The 10,245-nt window shown below is 42.5% G+C and overlaps 1 pseudogene; it reads right to left on the bottom strand.

Annotated features, from left to right (window-relative positions):
• Positions 1-4,339: 4,339 nt before the first annotated feature.
• LOC123455287 lies at positions 4,340-5,142 on the bottom strand (annotated as a pseudogene).
• Positions 5,143-10,245: the final 5,103 nt, after the last annotated feature.

The following is a 10,245-nucleotide window of genomic DNA, read 5'->3' as shown; positions in this document are numbered from 1 at the left end:
TCTCTCTGTATCTGTCACTCTCAAATAAATAAATAAAAAATTTAAAAAAAAATTAAAAATAGCAGGCAGCTGTCATTACACAGACTTTTACCAGGGTCCACTATTGTAGTCCATTGACCTATATATATATGTGTGTGTGTGTGTGTGTGTGTGTGTGTGTGTGTAATGTTCAGCAATATTCTTTATTTGTTTAGGATTGCTTTAGCTATTTGAGGACTTTGTGCTTCCAATATAAATTTTAAGATTCCCCTCCCCACACATTTCTATGAAGAATGATACTAGAATTCTGATTCTGATTGCATTGAATATGTCAGTTGATTTTGGCAAGATGTTCATTTTCACAATATTAATTCTTTCAATGGGCATGGGAGGCATTTTCATCCTGTATCTTGCTCCTGAAATACTTATTACAGTGTTGGGCATATGCTAAAATGTTGCTGTGATCAGTGGTATGAATGTTGTTACCTGGGTGGAATGTTTAGCATTCACATCTCTCAGCAAATCTCAAAAGGTATACACGTCCTTCGTGACAGGGCCTCTTCTTTTGTTTGACCCAGACTCATGCCCAGCATTTCTCTGTTCAGATCCAGCCCCTGTGGACTGGAGCAGTCAGACTTCTGGGTTCTGGTCGACTTTGGATAGTCGTTATGGTCTAAAAGAACCTGAACACAAGTCTTGGATAGGAGAAAGTTTTCTGCTTCAGATTTCTAGCTCATGGTTTAGAAAGTACATTTGATTTTATATGAAGACACAAATAAGAAAATCACTTAACATTATTTTAAAAAAATCAGCCTCCTATCTACCTTTCTTTATATGTATGCATATTGCATGTGTGTAAGCCAAAGGATTACCTTGGGATTCCAGTCATCACCTTAAATTCTTTTTTTAGGCCATCTTTCATTGTTTTGCTGCTATGAATGGCAGACTGGCTGGTCTCTGAGCGTTAGCGTTATCCTAATGCTGCCCCAGGGTCACAGGCGTGAACAGGTGCATGCGCCTCTGTGCGTCCAGCTTCACACGACTGCTGGGCCCCCAGCTCTGCTCTCAGGCTTACGCGCCATTGCTCCAGCCCCTCTGTGCCGTCTCGAGAGATAGGCTTCATCTAACACAGAGTCTTATATGCAATAGCAATCACTTTTTGAAGATGCCATTTAATTATTTATTGTCATTGAAATATGTATTATTTAAATATCTGTTGTATGTTGGGCATTTTTCTTGTATTTTAAAAAATATTTATTTGCAAGGGGAAAGAATGAGAGACAGAGAGGACATTTTTCTTTTTTATTTGCCCATTTTTATTATTACCAAGTACTTATTGTGCAAAATGGCATGTTTATCACACCATTTTCTTGTGTAAAAATGTAAAAAGGTGGCTAGAAGATGGCTTAGTGGTTAAGACACTTGCCTGCAAAGCCTAAAGACCCAGGTTCAGTTCCCCAGTACCTATGTAAGCCAGATGCACAACGTTGCACATGCATCTGGAATTTGTTTGCAGTGGCATGCCTATTCTCTCTCTTTCTCTCTCTTTCTGTTTGTGTCTTTCTCTCTCACTCTCTCTGCCTCCCTCTGTGTCAAATAAATAAATTAAATATTTTAAATGTAAAATATAGTATTTTATGTTTTTACTGGGATATATATTCATTGTATATGATGCTGGATTTCATAAAGGTATATAGATAAACAGAACATATCTAAACTTAGACTATATCCCCCATACAATCTTCCTCTTCTCTTTCTCACCCTTCTGTACTCCCATTAGCCCCTTTCATTCCCCTACTTATTTTCCTTTTTGTTATTATTTGTGTGTGATATTATGCTATTTTCACGTGTTGATAATGTTCATTGGTCATATTTACCCTCTACTTCATTGCTTTCTTGTGTCTTCACTCCTGAATCTAGGTTTCTGCATTTGGCAGAAAGCATCTGAGATACACACACACACACACACACACACACATATATATATTTTCCTGAGACTGCTCATTTGACTTAAATCCTGCACCATTACATATCAATCTGAGGGGAATCTGGGTTGGTTCCATATCTCTGCAGTTATGAACATTGTTCCAGTGAGCATGGGTGTGCCTGTATCTCTGCAGTTGTGAACACTGCTCCAGTGAGCATGGGTGTGCATGAGGCTTTGCAGTTGTGAACACTGCTTCAGTGAGCATGGGTGTGCATGTGTCTCTGCAGTTGTGAATGCTGCTCAAGTGAGCATGGGTGTGTAAGTATCTCTGCAGTTGTGAACAGTGCTCCAGTAGGCATGGGTATGCACTTGTCTCTGGGCTATGCTGACTTAGACACGTGGGTATATGCCCATGAGTGGTACAGCTTGACCATGTGGTAGTTCTTTGTTTAGTTTGTGAGGAACATCTACATTGATTTCCAGGGTGCTACATCATTTAGCTCATAGTCCCACCAACAGTGAATAAGGGTTCATTTTCTTATCAGATCCCCATCAATGTTTGTGGTTTGTTTTCTTTTAAAAATATTTTTATTTTTATAATATTATTTAATAATTTAATATTAAATAATATTATATATGTATTTATTTTTTAAAGTTTTTATTTATTTGAGAGCAACAGACAGAGAGAGAAAGAGGGAGATAGAGAGAGAGAATGGGCGTGCCACGGATTCCAGCCACTGCAAACAAACCCCAGAGCGTGCGCCCCTTTATGCATCTGGCTAACGTGGGTCCGGGAGAATCGAGCCTCGAACTGGGATCCTTAGGCTTCACAGGCAAGCACTTAACCGCTAAGCCATCTCTCCAGCCCTTATTTATATATTTATTAGTGAGAGAGAGAGGCAGATAGAGAGAGATAGAGTGGGTGTGCTAGGGTCTCTAGCTACTGCAAAAGAAGTCAAGGCACATGCATCACCTTGTGCATCTGGCTTATGTGGGTACTGAAGAATTGAACCTGGGTCCTTAGGCTTTGCAGGCACACACCTTAACCAATAAGCAATCTATATAGTCCTGTTTTTGTTTTCCTTATTTTTCAAAAAAAAGTATTTTTCTTTATTTATTTGAGAGAGAAAAAATAATAGTCAGGGAGAGAGAGAATGGACATGCTAGCGCCTCCGGTTGCTTGCAAACCAACTCCAGATGTGCACACCCCCTTGTGAATCTGGCTTATGTGTGTCCTGGGGAATCAAACCTGGTTCTTTGCCTTTACAGGCAAGCACCTAAACCACTAAGCCATTTCTCCTTGTTTGTTTTCCTGTTGGCTGTCATTCCTGAGGTGAAATGGAATTTCAGTCTAGTTACTCATTTGCATTTCCTTGGTGGCTAAGGATGGATGGTGAATATTTTTTCATATTATACATATGTGTATTTGCATATATACATATATGAATGTATGTATGTATACATGAATAATTTATTTTAAAAATATTTATTATTCATTTATTTATGAGAGAGAGAGACAGAGATAGAATGGGAACACCAGGACTTCTAGCAACTGCAAACAAACTCCAGGTGCATGCACCACTTTGTGCATCTGGCTTACTTGGGATCTGGAGAATTGAATCTGTATCCTTAGGCTTTGCAGGCAAGCAACTTAACTGCTAAGCCATCTCTCCAGCCCAGACATCTTTTTCTTAACCCGTACCAATGAGAAATGGGTACATGTCCTGTTCCTCACTGAAAACCAATCTGCATCCACTGATAATGTGCAGCTTGTGGCCAGGAAAAGTTCCCTTTACGGGTTCGTGTCTTTCCCGGTTGACTTTTTCATATCAGGTACCAGCACAGCATAATGTCACAAGAGGTATGTGCAAGCTTCTGTGGGATGGCACGTATGCCATTCATCTTACTCTGAACAAACCTCCACTAAGGAAAAATTTTGAATGCCTTTTTGTTTTATAAGACAGGGTCTCATGTAGCTCTAGCTGACCTCAAACTATGCTATCAAGGATGACCCTGAATGGATTCTCCTGCCTCTACCTCTCAACTGCTGGGATTATAGGCATGTGCCTCCATGTTTGGCTTGATTGTCTTAAATTCAAGCACTTGTCTAGGAATGGAAATACAGGACCTATTTCAGATAATAGAATTCCAAATATTTGTGAATGTCCTTATAAAATAGGACTTGGGGCTGCAAAGATAATTATTTTTACAAACCTTACAATTTCAGAAAGGTCTGAAACACACCTTCCTACATGTAGTTCAACATACTGATGATCTGTGGTTCTACTGAGGCACTCATGTCAAAGAAGGAAACATTGAAAATGGCCCTGTGGCTTCGTCCCATGTCCAAACAGAAGAAGCCAAAGGAAGATCAAGAACGTGTCTCCAGGTCCCATCAGTGACTGGCAAATTCTTGGGGCATTTTCCAGAGAATCATGACTCTCTCAGTGTAGCTAAGAGGTCTTCTGGCCATTGATACTTCCAGAAGGCTAGCTCTTCCTCATCACTGCAGGAGGCCAAGAGCCCTGGCTTCTTGGGGTTCCAGGCGACACAGCTGACATCCTGGGAATGGGCCGATGCAGATGGGCTGTTAGTGAAAATGTGGGCTGCTGTGGATTGGAGCCAGGATCCTCCTGAAGCACTAGGATGGCATCATCTCCACAAGCTGTAGCCAAGGCCCTATCAGCTGGCACCTTGTCCATTGCCTGGTGGATACTGGCGCCAGATGCACACAGTACGGTCATCACTACAAGATGCCAGGTGCTGGCCACTGAGGTCAAAAGTTGAGCTCCATACCGTAGATTCAGGGCCTTCTAGGATATCCCATACTGTAGATGTCATCAGAGACAGCAGAAGCTCAAAGCTTCTGGTTCGTGTGCCAAACCACGTGCTTGACGGACGGAGTGTGGGAGTTGAGAACACTGACACATTCACACTCACCTCCTTGGTCAACTCAAAGTCCTCTTGGTTCTTCTTCCGAATGCAAGTAGTAGCGTCAAAGCTGGCAGAGGCCAAATAATACCCACATGGGGACCAGGCTACTTTCTGAAGAGTGCGCTGATGACCTTCAGCAAGGACAGACTTGCAAATCCAGCTGTCACCCTCGGTGCCCCAGATGCAGATTCTAGTCGCCTCCACAAGAGGCCAGGAGGGTCCCTGTATGGTTCCAGGGCAGGAACCAGAAGTGGGAGTCCTGGTGCCCCAGACACTGCCCAGAGCACTCGCGAGTCCTTCATGGTGTGGGGGCGCAGGGCGGAGGTGGAGGTGCAGAGGGGACAGCGCGGAGGAGGCCAGCAGATTGCGGGCCCCACAGCGCGCCTCCACAGGGTCCACTATAAGACCCCGTGGCCGCAGGAGGGTCTCTCTCTGGGAACTCTTATATTGCTTTTAAGAACTATTTTTTTTCAACTCAGGGGCCAGAAAGATGGTTCAGATTCTAAAGGAGCTTGCTTATAAAGCCTGATGGCCTGCATTCAATTCCCAAGTTCCCATGTAAAACCATATGCTCAAAGTGACACATGCACCTGGAGTTCATTTTCAGTTACAGAAAGTCCTGGAGAGTCCACTCTCTCTCTCTAACAAAAAGATAAATATTTATATTTAAATATTTAAGAAAAACAATCAATACAATTGCATTTGTTGATTGGGTTATTTGGGTTTGGGAGTGGGTTGGTGTTCATTTTTTGAGTCCATTATATAGTGTAGATTTCAATCCCCTATCAGAGGTTTTGTTGTCAAGGATTTCCATTGGATATTGTTCTATAATTAACTCCTTAGACTCTTGCTTCAGGATCAACAGTCATGGGAAAGTCTTTCTAAAGAAACGTCAACATTTTTTTTTTCCAGAAAAAAGTTCTAGGTGTGTGAAGATATATCCCTTTCTTTTGTTTCTCACTAATGAGTCTTTGGTGTGTTTATGAAGCTCTTGGGTCACTTGTCAGGTAGAATGCTCTGTTTTAGAAACTGGACTCTCCTCTCACATTTCCCTATAGCCTTGACCCCCTGACTTATGAAGTCCCTCTTGTTGCCATACAACTTGGAGGCCCCTGCATCAATATCCCCTCCACTGAAGACGAGTGGGCATGTATCTCTGAGTTAGACTTCCTGCTACTTTCAGAGCTGTCCTTCTGAATGTTGTCACTTATTCCCTCTCCAACATAGACCCCCACACCCCTCAACGACCAATGAGACCAATGTAATAGGAGTCACCAGATGTCCACATTGGCTTGGAGTGCTGAATTTTGGGAGTTAAAGACATCGTGATCAACAAAGCCTCATTCTTCCCACAAAGTGCTTCTGAGTGATTTTTCCAGTGCTCATGACAAGTGGTGACATCTATGGTTATCCACCTTTATTGGTTATAGAGGATTTGCATACCAGGCAGGGTGAAATCCTTAAGGTAGTCAAGAAGGTGGTGTCCTTTATCACAAAAAGTATTCTCACCTTTTTTTCACTGGGTAGATAACAATGAACAAAAAAGCATCAATCCTGGATTTTTTTAATATTTCATTTAAGAGATAATGAGAGAAAGATAAAGGCAGAGAGAGAGCACGCACCAGGACCTCCAGCCACTTAAAACAAATTCCAGACACATGTGCCACTTTGTACATCTGGCTTACATGGGTACTGGGGAATTGAACCTGGGTCCTTTGGCTTTGCAGGAAAATGCCAAAACCACTGAGCCATTTCTCCAGCCCCCAATTTAATAATTAGAACTGTGATAATGATACATGAATTTTGGCATTCCTTTTATACCAATTGAGAAGGGGGTACAGTTAGGGTGACTGGACCCCTAAAGGTAAAAAAAGACAGGGAAGTTTGCACTTGCTAGAAATCAAAGACGATCCAACTTATTTCTTGTTTAGTTCTCTAGGCCTGCTTTTCCACAAACAACCTGGTCCTCTCCTGGGAGGGAGGTCTTTCATAGGATATAAACATTTTGGTTGATCAAGTTCAGCCCCTGGAACTTGATGTCAGCGCCAGCCTGTTCCTGTGACAGCCCTTAGCCCTAACCAACCAGCTGTCCTCTGGTTTACCTGGGCCGGAAAGCAGCCCACCACTGTAAAGTTGTAAATACCTTTACAAGAGGAGGGCAGGCTTTCCAAGCACTTAGGAGCTTCCAGCTGTGGGTGACTTTGTCCCTCCACGAGGCCTGGGCTGGCTTGGCCAAGGGTTAGGCATAGACCCAGCTGGAAGGTCCCCTTAGCACTTCCTCTCCACATGGGTTCTTTATCCCCTCCAGCTCTCCACATGGCAGAAGCTCCTTGAATTTTCTTCTCTCTCTTCTCTTTCTGTGGTTTTTCCAGGCCGTCCACATGGGATCTCTAGCCACATGAGTACCTTCGTTGGCTCTGTACTTCCCTCAATAAATATAATAATTTAATAATTATCCTCAGTCTTCTTTTTTGTTCAATTCTTTGATTAACATTAGCAATAAGCCTAGGATTTGGGGTTCAAGGACTTTCCTGGGTCCTAGACACTCCATTACATAATAATTTGGGTGTTCCTGGATTCTTGTCCTATGATTTGAAGAATGAAATGCACAGACCACGGATAAGGGTCAGAAAGATTTTTATTATAGCCTAATGCCTGAGGGGAACAAAGAGAAGGGACCTTAACCCTAAAATACATGAGAAGGAAGCAAGGCGGAGCTCTTGCCCAGGGAGGTGAGAAAAGTTTGAGAAGCCCACCTGGAGGCTCAGATCTGGGACTTTTTTGACTGCTGGTATCTAAAGAGGCACACAGGTATCATTAATGAATAGAAGCTTATTTTACTAGAATTAATTTAAATTTTGATAGCCACCTACAGATAACAACTAAGATATATGCTACTGGTAGGAGACAGAAATTGGCTAGGCAATTTTGGAGTGAGAAAACCCAAAGTGAATAGGTTTTTCTTCTAAGTGCAGAAATTGTCCTCAGGCCTGTAGAAGAAAAGAAACAATCTAGTTCAGTACACTAAGACAACGGGAGACAAGAGAAAGCAGGTAAAAGAGAGACAGACATGGAGTCTGTGGAAAGCAGGTTCTGAAAGACTTGGTATTTGCATTCTGGTGTTCCCTAGTCAGTTTTTTTTTTTATATCACTTATTTATTTATTTGAGAGTACAGAAAGGGGAGGCTGTGCCAGGGCCTCCTGCCACTTCAAATGAACTCCAGACAAATGCACTGCTTTGTGCATCTGGCTTTGCATGGGGTGTGGGGAATCAAACCCAGGCCACCTGGCTGTCCAAGCAAGTGCTTTAACCTCCGAGCCATCTTCCAGTTCCTCCTGTCCAGTTCTTTTGCCAAGTACCAACAAGTTCTAATGGCTTTCTCAACTCTAGAAAGTACTACAATATCCATCCTGTCTGTCCCATAATTCACATTATCTAAGAGATAGGAATGCCCTTCAAAAACATTATGTAAGTGTGAATTGTCTGATAGTAACTGAGAGAAAGAAGGCTTATACAGAAGACCCTGAACATGACATTTTATCCCAAACCATGAGAGACCATCAATGATTAAAAGGAATGGAGTCTGAGAAGATGGTGAAAATAAGACCTGGAAAAAAAAAAAAAAAAGAGCTGGCCATGGTGGTACATAGCTTTAATCCCAGCACTCAGAAGGTAGTGGTAGGAGGATTGCTGTGAGTTTGAAGTAAGTCTGAGACTACAAAGTGAATTCCAGGTCAGCCTGAGCTAGAGTGAGACCCTATGTCAAAACACACACACACACACACACACACACACACACACACACACACACACACAGAGAGAGAGAGAGAGAGAGAGAGAGAGAAAGAGAGAGAGTGAAAAAGGAGAGAGAGAGAACTTTGGTCCAGCTATTAAAATCCTGAGCTAGTCTCCCCCCTCCCCCGCATTGGCTGAGAGTTTACATTTCTAGAAGGTTCTTTGATTTTTACCATTTTTCTATCCCTCCCTCCATCTGTCCAGTCACATCCTGGATGAGCCTTGAAATTACCTGTGGCTGAGGATATGAAGAGATACAATAAAATAATAATCGACTCAAAATAAAAACAGGTAATAAGATTCTAGATGTGTATCCTCAGGGACTACAAGGGTAGTGTTTTTGTCTTAGTTCCCAGGTAGAATTGGTGACATGTGAAGACTGAGAATAAAATTCTAAATTAAAAAGAGAGAGAAAGAGAAATAACCATAATCCATCAAATGTTTTTGCATCTCAGGTAATTTTGGTTTTTTGAGGTAGGGTCTCACGGTAGCCCAGGCTGTCCTGGAACTCTCTCTGTAGTTCAAGGCTGGCCTCAAACTCGTAGCAGTTTTCCTACCTCTGCCTCCCAAGTGCTGGGATGAAAAGTGTCTGCTACCATGCCCAGTCATCTCAGATATTTTGTATGGGTCATTTTTTCTTAATATATTATGGAAATGTTTCAGTATACAGAAATATTAAAATCATTGCATAGCAATCATTATTTAATTATTGCTTGAATGAGCACCTAGAGGTTGGAGCTATAGCCCCCCCGCCTCATTTCTGTTACCTGTGCCATGGTAGCTCACCACAGCATTTATGGTAAGGTGGAGATCATTCGTTTCCCACTTCACATGTGGGGCCATAGAGGATTGGCAAGAAGGTCACAGCACCAAAGCTGCACCAGAGGGGCTTGAATCAGATTATTTTTTTTCCCCAAGGTAGGGATTCACTGTAGCTCAGGCTGACCTGGAATTCACTATGTAGTGTCAGGGTGACCTTGAACTCATGGCAGTCCTCCTACCTCTGCCTCATGAGTGCTGTGATTAAAGGTGTGTGCCACCATGCCCAGTGTTGAGTCAGGTTTTTAAACTTCGTCTCCACGGTCTCTTCAAGGTCCACATGGTTTCTGGCTAAATAGCCTGGAGTCCCTCTGTGGCCAGCAGTCGTTTCCTATCCCCATCATCTAGCTCCAACCCTGCTTTCAATTCCCACTTTATATTCCATATCTACCCTTTCTGAAGAGAGGTCTGGGAACTGGCATGTTCTGAGGAATAGAAAAGGCATCATGTTATCCTTTTTTCTAAAAACAAAACAAACAAATATTTATTTATTTGATAAAGAGAGGCAGATACAGGGCTGGAGAGATGGCTTAGTGGTTAAGCACTTGCCGGTGAAGCCTAAAGACCCTGGTTTGAGGCTCGATTCCCCAGGACCCATGTTAGCCAGATGCACAAGGGGGCGCACGTGTCTGGAGTTTGTTTACAGTGGCTGGAGGCCCTGGTGCGCCCACTCTTTCTCTCTCTATATCTGCCTCTTTCTTTCTCTCTCTCTCTGTCACTCTCAAATAAATAAATAAAAAATGAACAAAAAAAGTTAAAAGCAAAGAGAGGCAGATAGAGATAATGGGAA

This window comes from Jaculus jaculus, chromosome 16 (assembly GCF_020740685.1).
Source record: "Jaculus jaculus isolate mJacJac1 chromosome 16, mJacJac1.mat.Y.cur, whole genome shotgun sequence".
NCBI lineage: Eukaryota > Metazoa > Chordata > Mammalia > Rodentia > Dipodidae > Jaculus > Jaculus jaculus.
The sequence above is the reverse complement of the archived record's forward strand: the minus strand, read 5'-3'. Positions and strand labels throughout refer to the sequence as shown.